Consider the following 10,000-nt stretch of genomic DNA (forward strand, 5'->3'; position numbering starts at 1 on the left):
ACGATCGTAACTTGTTGGATACAAATGTATCCGATGTATGTACGTCGTCCCTCTCTGATCTACGGTACGTGGACCGACCCAAGATGCACACGATAATTTTAGCTGACTTCATGCCGAAAAGTCGGTTCACGTCATGCATCGGTATCTTAAATCGCGCCGTAAAGTCGTTCACGTCATGCATCGGTATCTTAAATCGCGCCGAAAAGTCGGCTCACGTCATGCATCGGCGTCTTTTTTTTGTGCCACCGATGCATGACGTGAACGACTTTTCGGCTCGATTTAAGATACCGATGCATGACGTGAACGACTTTACGGCGCGATTTAAGATACCGATGCATGACGTGAACGACTTTTCGGCGCGATTTAAGATACCGATGCATGACGTGAACGACTTTACGGCGCGATTTAAAGCTATACCGATGCATGACGTAAACAAGATCACACCGATGCAGCACGTTAACATTAAAGCCCGCCTAATCCGATCGATGGAGGCCGTCTCGAGTGTCCAACTTGCTCACAAGAGCCGAGAAACAAACCGATGCATCACGTAGACAAGATCGTACCGAATGTTAACACAATCCAAAAGGAAATAATCTTAGATGAATATCGATTCTGATTATTGATTTTTCTTTCGCGATATTGATAGAAGACATCTGAATGAATTTCGAATTAATTCCGAAATCAAAAAAATATTTTCAATAAATTTTTTTTCTAGAGTACCTCGGTCTTTTCTATTTTTTTTCCAAGTTTCGTACGTCAATCAACATACATCCCAGAAAAAATCATCTCTCTAACTATCCTGGTTCAAAAGTTGTATCGGAACTTTTCACGTCGAAAAAGAACATAGGCGAAAAAGGACGTGAACATTATTCCTTATAAAAATCAAACCCGACCATGGATTTTGATTCTGATTGTTGATTATCGCTATTAGAACACATTAGGAGGCAACCAAATCAAATTTGAGAAAATTCCACAATCAGAAAATTTTTTTCGAAAAAAAAAAAAAAATTCGAGAACACCTCGGTCATGGCAAGTTATTTCCCACAATCCATTCCCCAATCAACGTACATCCCAGAAAAAATCATCTCTCTAACTATCCTAGTTCAAAAGTTGTATCGGAACATTTTCACGTCGAAAATATATCTCTAAGTCCAGACCGATGCACCACGTAATCTCGGGCAGACCGATGCACAACGTAAATGACGATCGGGACCGGGGCGATCGGTCGTATCTGACACCGCCGGCTCGGTTCTAACATCGTCAATGAGTCGGGGTTGTAAAAAAGGACGTGAACATTTTTCCTTATAAAAATCAAACCCGACCATGGATTTTGATTCTGATTGTTGATTATCGCTATTAGAACACATTAGGAGGCAACCAAATCAAATTTGAGAAAATTCCACAATCAGAAAATTTTTTTCGAAAAAAAAAAAAAAATTCGAGAACACCTCGGTCATGGCAAGTTATTTCCCACAATCCATTCCCCAATCAACGTACATCCCAGAAAAAATCATCTCTCTAACTATCCTAGTTCAAAAGTTGTATCGGAACATTTTCACGTCGAAAATATATCTCTAAGTCCAGACCGATGCACCACGTAATCTCGGGCAGACCGATGCACAACGTAAATGACGATCGGGACCGGGGCGATCGGTCGTATCTGACACCGCCGGCTCGGTTCTAACATCGTCAATGAGTCGGGGTTGTAAAAAAGGACGTGAACATTTTTCCTTATAAAAATCAAACCCGACCATGGATTTTGATTCTGATTGTTGATTATCGCTACTAGAACATATAAGGAGGCAACCAAATCAAATTTGAGAAAATTCCACGATCAGAAAATTTTTTTCGAAAAAAAAAAAAAATCGTAATCACCTCGGTCATGGCGAGTTATTTTCCGTATTTCATTCCACAATCAACGTACAACATAGAAGAAATCATCTCTCTAACTATCCTGGTTCAAAAGTTGTATCGGAACATTTCACGTCGTAATATCTCGCCAAGTCCAGACCTCGGCGATAGGTAGTATCTGACACCGTCCGCTCGGGACTGACATCGACTTGGACTCGGGCTGATGATGGGGAGGCGTTTAAGGACGTGAACATTTTTCCTTATAAAAATTAAAGTCGACAATGAATATTGATTCTGATTACTGATTTACGCTTTAAAAACACATTAGAAGGCAACCAAATCGAATTTGAGGAAATTCCACGATCAGAAAATTTTTTTCGAAAAAAAAAAAAATCCGAAAAATATTTTTCGATTCCGATTACTGATTTACTCTTTTAGAACACATTAGGAGGCAACCAAATCAAATTTGAGAAAATTCCACAATCAGAAAATTTTTTTCGAAAAAAAAAAAAATTCGAGGACACCTCGGTCATGGCAAGTTATTTCCCACAATCCATTCCCCGATCCACGTACATCCCAGAAAAAATCATCTCTCTAACTATCCTGGTTCAAAAGTTGTATCGGAACATTTTCACGTCGAAAATATATCTCTAAGTCCAAACCGATGCACCACGTAAACTAGGGCAGACCGATGCACCACGTAATATCGGGCAGACCGATGCAGAACGTAAACTCGATCATACCGATGCTTCACGTAATCTCGATCTTACCGATGCACCACGTAAACAAGGGCAGACCGATGCAGAACGTAAAGTAGATCTTACCGATGCACCACGTAATCTCGATCTTACCGATGCACCACGTAATCTCCATCTTACCGATGCACCACGTGAACTGGATCTTACCGATGCAGAACGTGAATTGGATCTTACCGATGCAGAACGTGAATTGGATCTTACCGATGCACCACGTAAACTCGATCATACCGATGCACCACGTAATCTCGGGCAGACCGATGCACAACGTAAATGACGATCGGGACCGGGGCGATCGGTCGTATCTGACACCGCCGGCTCGGTTCTAACATCGTCAATGAGTCGGGGTTGTAAAAAAGGACGTGAACATTTTTCCTTATAAAAATCAAACCCGACCATGGATTTTGATTCTGATTGTTGATTATCGCTACTAGAACATATAAGGAGGCAACCAAATCAAATTTGAGAAAATTCCACGATCAGAAAATTTTTTTCGAAAAAAAAAAAAAATCGTAATCACCTCGGTCATGGCGAGTTATTTTCCGTATTTCATTCCACAATCAACGTACAACATAGAAGAAATCATCTCTCTAACTATCCTGGTTCAAAAGTTGTATCGGAACATTTCACGTCGTAATATCTCGCCAAGTCCAGACCTCGGCGATAGGTAGTATCTGACACCGTCCGCTCGGGACTGACATCGACTTGGACTCGGGCTGATGATGGGGAGGCGTTTAAGGACGTGAACATTTTTCCTTATAAAAATTAAAGTCGACAATGAATATTGATTCTGATTACTGATTTACGCTTTAAAAACACATTAGAAGGCAACCAAATCGAATTTGAGGAAATTCCACGATCAGAAAATTTTTTTCGAAAAAAAAAAAAATCCGAAAAATATTTTTCGATTCCGATTACTGATTTACTCTTTTAGAACACATTAGGAGGCAACCAAATCAAATTTGAGAAAATTCCACAATCAGAAAATTTTTTTCGAAAAAAAAAAAAATTCGAGGACACCTCGGTCATGGCAAGTTATTTCCCACAATCCATTCCCCGATCCACGTACATCCCAGAAAAAATCATCTCTCTAACTATCCTGGTTCAAAAGTTGTATCGGAACATTTTCACGTCGAAAATATATCTCTAAGTCCAAACCGATGCACCACGTAAACTAGGGCAGACCGATGCACCACGTAATATCGGGCAGACCGATGCAGAACGTAAACTCGATCATACCGATGCTTCACGTAATCTCGATCTTACCGATGCACCACGTAAACAAGGGCAGACCGATGCAGAACGTAAAGTAGATCTTACCGATGCACCACGTAATCTCGATCTTACCGATGCACCACGTAATCTCCATCTTACCGATGCACCACGTGAACTGGATCTTACCGATGCACCACGTAATCTCAATCTTACCGATGCACCACGTGAACTGGATCTTACCGATGCAGAACGTGAATTGGATCTTACCGATGCACCACGTAAACTCGATCTTACCGATGCACCACGTAATCTCGATCTTACCGATGCACCACGTGAACTGGATCTTACCGATGCAGAACGTGAATTGGATCTTACCGATGCAGAACGTGAATTGGATCTTACCGATGCACCACGTAAACTCGATCATACCGATGCACCACGTAATCTCGGGCAGACCGATGCACAACGTAAATGACGATCGGGACCGGGGCGATCGGTCGTATCTGACACCGCCGGCTCGGTTCTAACATCGTCAATGAGTCGGGGTTGTAAAAAAGGACGTGAACATTTTTCCTTATAAAAATCAAACCCGACCATGGATTTTGATTCTGATTGTTGATTATCGCTACTAGAACATATAAGGAGGCAACCAAATCAAATTTGAGAAAATTCCACGATCAGAAAATTTTTTTCGAAAAAAAAAAAAAATCGTAATCACCTCGGTCATGGCGAGTTATTTTCCGTATTTCATTCCACAATCAACGTACAACATAGAAGAAATCATCTCTCTAACTATCCTGGTTCAAAAGTTGTATCGGAACATTTCACGTCGTAATATCTCGCCAAGTCCAGACCTCGGCGATAGGTAGTATCTGACACCGTCCGCTCGGGACTGACATCGACTTGGACTCGGGCTGATGATGGGGAGGCGTTTAAGGACGTGAACATTTTTCCTTATAAAAATTAAAGTCGACAATGAATATTGATTCTGATTACTGATTTACGCTTTAAAAACACATTAGAAGGCAACCAAATCGAATTTGAGGAAATTCCACGATCAGAAAATTTTTTTCGAAAAAAAAAAAAATCCGAAAAATATTTTTCGATTCCGATTACTGATTTACTCTTTTAGAACACATTAGGAGGCAACCAAATCAAATTTGAGAAAATTCCACAATCAGAAAATTTTTTTCGAAAAAAAAAAAAATTCGAGGACACCTCGGTCATGGCAAGTTATTTCCCACAATCCATTCCCCGATCCACGTACATCCCAGAAAAAATCATCTCTCTAACTATCCTGGTTCAAAAGTTGTATCGGAACATTTTCACGTCGAAAATATATCTCTAAGTCCAAACCGATGCACCACGTAAACTAGGGCAGACCGATGCACCACGTAATATCGGGCAGACCGATGCAGAACGTAAACTCGATCATACCGATGCTTCACGTAATCTCGATCTTACCGATGCACCACGTAAACAAGGGCAGACCGATGCAGAACGTAAAGTAGATCTTACCGATGCACCACGTAATCTCGATCTTACCGATGCACCACGTAATCTCCATCTTACCGATGCACCACGTGAACTGGATCTTACCGATGCAGAACGTGAATTGGATCTTACCGATGCAGAACGTGAATTGGATCTTACCGATGCACCACGTAAACTCGATCATACCGATGCACCACGTAATCTCGGGCAGACCGATGCACAACGTAAATGACGATCGGGACCGGGGCGATCGGTCGTATCTGACACCGCCGGCTCGGTTCTAACATCGTCAATGAGTCGGGGTTGTAAAAAAGGACGTGAACATTTTTCCTTATAAAAATCAAACCCGACCATGGATTTTGATTCTGATTGTTGATTATCGCTACTAGAACATATAAGGAGGCAACCAAATCAAATTTGAGAAAATTCCACGATCAGAAAATTTTTTTCGAAAAAAAAAAAAAATCGTAATCACCTCGGTCATGGCGAGTTATTTTCCGTATTTCATTCCACAATCAACGTACAACATAGAAGAAATCATCTCTCTAACTATCCTGGTTCAAAAGTTGTATCGGAACATTTCACGTCGTAATATCTCGCCAAGTCCAGACCTCGGCGATAGGTAGTATCTGACACCGTCCGCTCGGGACTGACATCGACTTGGACTCGGGCTGATGATGGGGAGGCGTTTAAGGACGTGAACATTTTTCCTTATAAAAATTAAAGTCGACAATGAATATTGATTCTGATTACTGATTTACGCTTTAAAAACACATTAGAAGGCAACCAAATCGAATTTGAGGAAATTCCACGATCAGAAAATTTTTTTCGAAAAAAAAAAAAATCCGAAAAATATTTTTCGATTCCGATTACTGATTTACTCTTTTAGAACACATTAGGAGGCAACCAAATCAAATTTGAGAAAATTCCACAATCAGAAAATTTTTTTCGAAAAAAAAAAAAATTCGAGGACACCTCGGTCATGGCAAGTTATTTCCCACAATCCATTCCCCGATCCACGTACATCCCAGAAAAAATCATCTCTCTAACTATCCTGGTTCAAAAGTTGTATCGGAACATTTTCACGTCGAAAATATATCTCTAAGTCCAAACCGATGCACCACGTAAACTAGGGCAGACCGATGCACCACGTAATATCGGGCAGACCGATGCAGAACGTAAACTCGATCATACCGATGCTTCACGTAATCTCGATCTTACCGATGCACCACGTAAACAAGGGCAGACCGATGCAGAACGTAAAGTAGATCTTACCGATGCACCACGTAATCTCGATCTTACCGATGCACCACGTAATCTCCATCTTACCGATGCACCACGTGAACTGGATCTTACCGATGCACCACGTAATCTCGATCTTACCGATGCACCACGTGAACTGGATCTTACCGATGCAGAACGTGAATTGGATCTTACCGATGCACCACGTAAACTCGATCTTACCGATGCACCACGTAATCTCGATCTTACCGATGCACCACGTGAACTGGATCTTACCGATGCAGAACGTGAATTGGATCTTACCGATGCACCACGTAAACTCGATCTTACCGATGCACCACGTAATCTCAATCTTACCGATGCACCACGTGAACTGGATCTTACCGATGCAGAACGTGAATTGGATCTTACCGATGCACCACGTAAACTCGATCTTACCGATGCACCACGTAATCTCAATCTTACCGATGCACCACGTGAACTGGATCTTACCGATGCAGAACGTGAATTGGATCTTACCGATGCACCACGTAAACTCGATCTTACCGATGCACCACGTAATCTCGATCTTACCGATGCACCACGTGAACTGGATCTTACCGATGCAGAACGTGAATTGGATCTTACCGATGCACCACGTAAACTCGATCTTACCGATGCACCACGTAATCTCAATCTTACCGATGCATCACGTAATCTCGATCTTACCGATGCAGAACGTAAACTCGATCATACCGATGCACCACGTTATCTCGGCAGACCGATGCAGAACGTAAAAAAAAAGCTTACAGCACGCGGTGTTCCCAAGCGGTCACCCATCCAAGTACTAACCGCGCCCGACGCTGCTTGGCTTCAGTGTTCTGACGAGAACTGGCAATTTCAGCGTGGTATGGCCGTAAACAACAAATATAGCGATATTTTCTATGATATCTCACTTTTTGGGAGCGGAAAGGACGTGAACGTTTTTCCTTATAAAAAATGAAATAACTTTTGGATATTAATTCTGATTGTTGATTTAAGTTTTAAGAACACATTAGGACATATCTCAATGAAATTTGAGGGATTTCCGAAATCGAAAAATATTTTTCGAAAAAAAAAAAAAATCCCAGAAGACCTCGGTCATCTCAAGTTTATTTCCATATTCTATTACACAATCAACGTACATCACAAAAGGAACCATCTCTCTAACTATCACAGTTAAATTTTTGTATCGGAACATTTCACGTCGGAATATCTCGCTAAGTCCAGACCGGGGAGATCGGTCGCATTTGACACCGTCCGCTCCGGTCTAACATCGTCTTGGAGTCGGGGTAACGATGGAGAGGCGTTTAAGGACGTGAACATTTTTCCTTATAAAAATTAAAGTCGACAATGAATATTGATTCTGATTACTGATTTACTCTTTTAGTACACATTAGAAGGCAACGCAATCAGATTTGAGGAAATTTCAAGATCAGAAAATTTTTTTCGAAAAAAAAAAAAATTCAAGAACACCTGGGTCATGGCAAGTTATTTCCCACAATCCATTCCACAATCAACGTACAACATAGAAGAAATCATCTCTCTAACTATCCTGGTTCAAAAGTTGTATCGGAACATTTCACGTCGAAATACCTCGCCAAGTCCAGACCGGGGCGATAGGTAGTATCTGACACCGTCCGCTCGGGACTGACATCGACTTGGACTCGGGCTAATGATGGGGAGGCGTTTAAGGACGTGAACATTTTTCCTTATAAAAATTAAAGTCGACAATGAATATTGATTCTGATTACTGATTTACGCTTTAAAAACACATTAGAAGGCAACCAAATCAAATTTGAGGAAATTCCAAAATCAGAAAATTTTTTTTCAAAAAAAAAAAAATCCGAAAAATATTTTTCGATTCTGATTACTGATTTACTCTTTTAGAACACATTAGAAGGCAACGAAATCAAATTTGAGTGAAATCCAAAATCAGAAAATATTTTTCGAAAAAAAAAAAAAATTCGAGAACACCTCGGTCATGGCAAGTTATTTTCCACAATCCATTCCCCAATCAACGTACATCCCAGAAAAAATCATCTCTCTAACTATCCTGGTTCAAAAGTTGTATCGGAACATTTTCACGTCGAAAATATATCTCAGAGTCCAGACCGATGCAGAACGTAAACTCGATCATACCGATGCTTCACGTAATCTCGATCTTACCGATGCACAACGTAAACTAGATCACACCGATGCAGAACGTAAACTCGATCATACCGATGCACCACGTAAACTCAGGCAGACCGATGCAGAACGTGAACTCGATCTTACCGATGCACCACGTAATCTCGATCTTACCGATGCACCACGTAAACTCGGGCAGACCGATGCAGAACGTGAACTCGATCTTACCGATGCACCACGTAAACTAGGGCTGACCGATGCATCACGTAAACGACGATCGAGAGGCGCGAAAGGACGTGAACGTTTTTCATTATAAAAATTGAAATAAATGATAAATAATGATTCTGATTGTTGGTTATCATTTTTAATAAGCATTAGGAGGCAACCAAATGAAATTTGAGGAAATTCCGATAATAGAAAATTTTTTCGAAAAAAAAAAAAAATTCATGAAATCCTCGGTCATCGCAAAATATTTACCATATTCTGTTCGATAATCAACGTATATTTAAGAAGGAATCATATCTGTATCTATCTTGGTTCAAATTTTGTATCGGAACATTTTGACCAAAGTCCGAGCTTCGGCCGAAACAGACACCGCTGACCTGGCCTATCGATCGACCGAGAGTCGGGGATAGAGCGTAAGTGTTGTCTGGAGGGGAACCCTGTGCTCTCCTGACATATATAGGGAAGGTGGTCGCGTTGGGCGATGCAGAACGTTTGGATCGGGAATTATATTTTTGGTTCAGCTATTGGAATATGGTTTATTGTTGGTATATATTGGCGAAATAACGTTCTTACTGACTGGGGATATTCATAAAAATGAGTCCGGAGATTTTCAGATCGAAGTCCGAGTGATCCGACTTGGAAGGCGTGTTGGGTGGGTCGAGATGGCTTAGATAGATCAGACGAGGCGGGCTAAGTGTTGACGTCATGCATCGGTCCATTTTCAGATTGAGTCCGAGTAATCCGACTTTGAAAGAGTGTTGGGTGCGTCGAGACTGTTTAGATAGATCGGACGAGGCGGACTAGGTGTTAACGACATGCATCGGTATATTTTCTGATCGGAGTCCGAAGAAATCGGCCCTAGTAGGCGCAGCGGACGGTCGAGACGGCCTCGGTGGGTCGGATCGATCGGGAAAAGTTTGCTAAATCGTGTCTGGAGGGGAACCTTGGGTTCTCCTGACATATATAGGGGATAAGGTTTGGGTGAACGATTCTTCACGTAAAAGTTGAGTAATTTATTTTTCGATAAGCTTTTGGATATTGATGAGAAGTATATGTATATCTTCGATTAA

At 41.3% G+C, this 10,000-nt stretch overlaps 1 non-coding gene across 1 annotated transcript; it reads right to left on the reverse strand.

The window, feature by feature from the left end:
• Positions 1-7,339: 7,339 nt before the first annotated feature.
• Positions 7,340-7,458, reverse strand: LOC123687286. The gene has a single exon (XR_006749020.1). It is a non-coding gene; the product is annotated as a 5S ribosomal RNA (ribosomal RNA).
• Between the last annotated feature and the right edge of the window lie 2,542 nt (positions 7,459-10,000).

The sequence above is a fragment of the Harmonia axyridis genome, chromosome X (genome assembly GCF_914767665.1).
Source record: "Harmonia axyridis chromosome X, icHarAxyr1.1, whole genome shotgun sequence".
In the NCBI taxonomy this organism is placed as follows: Eukaryota; Metazoa; Arthropoda; class Insecta; order Coleoptera; family Coccinellidae; genus Harmonia; species Harmonia axyridis.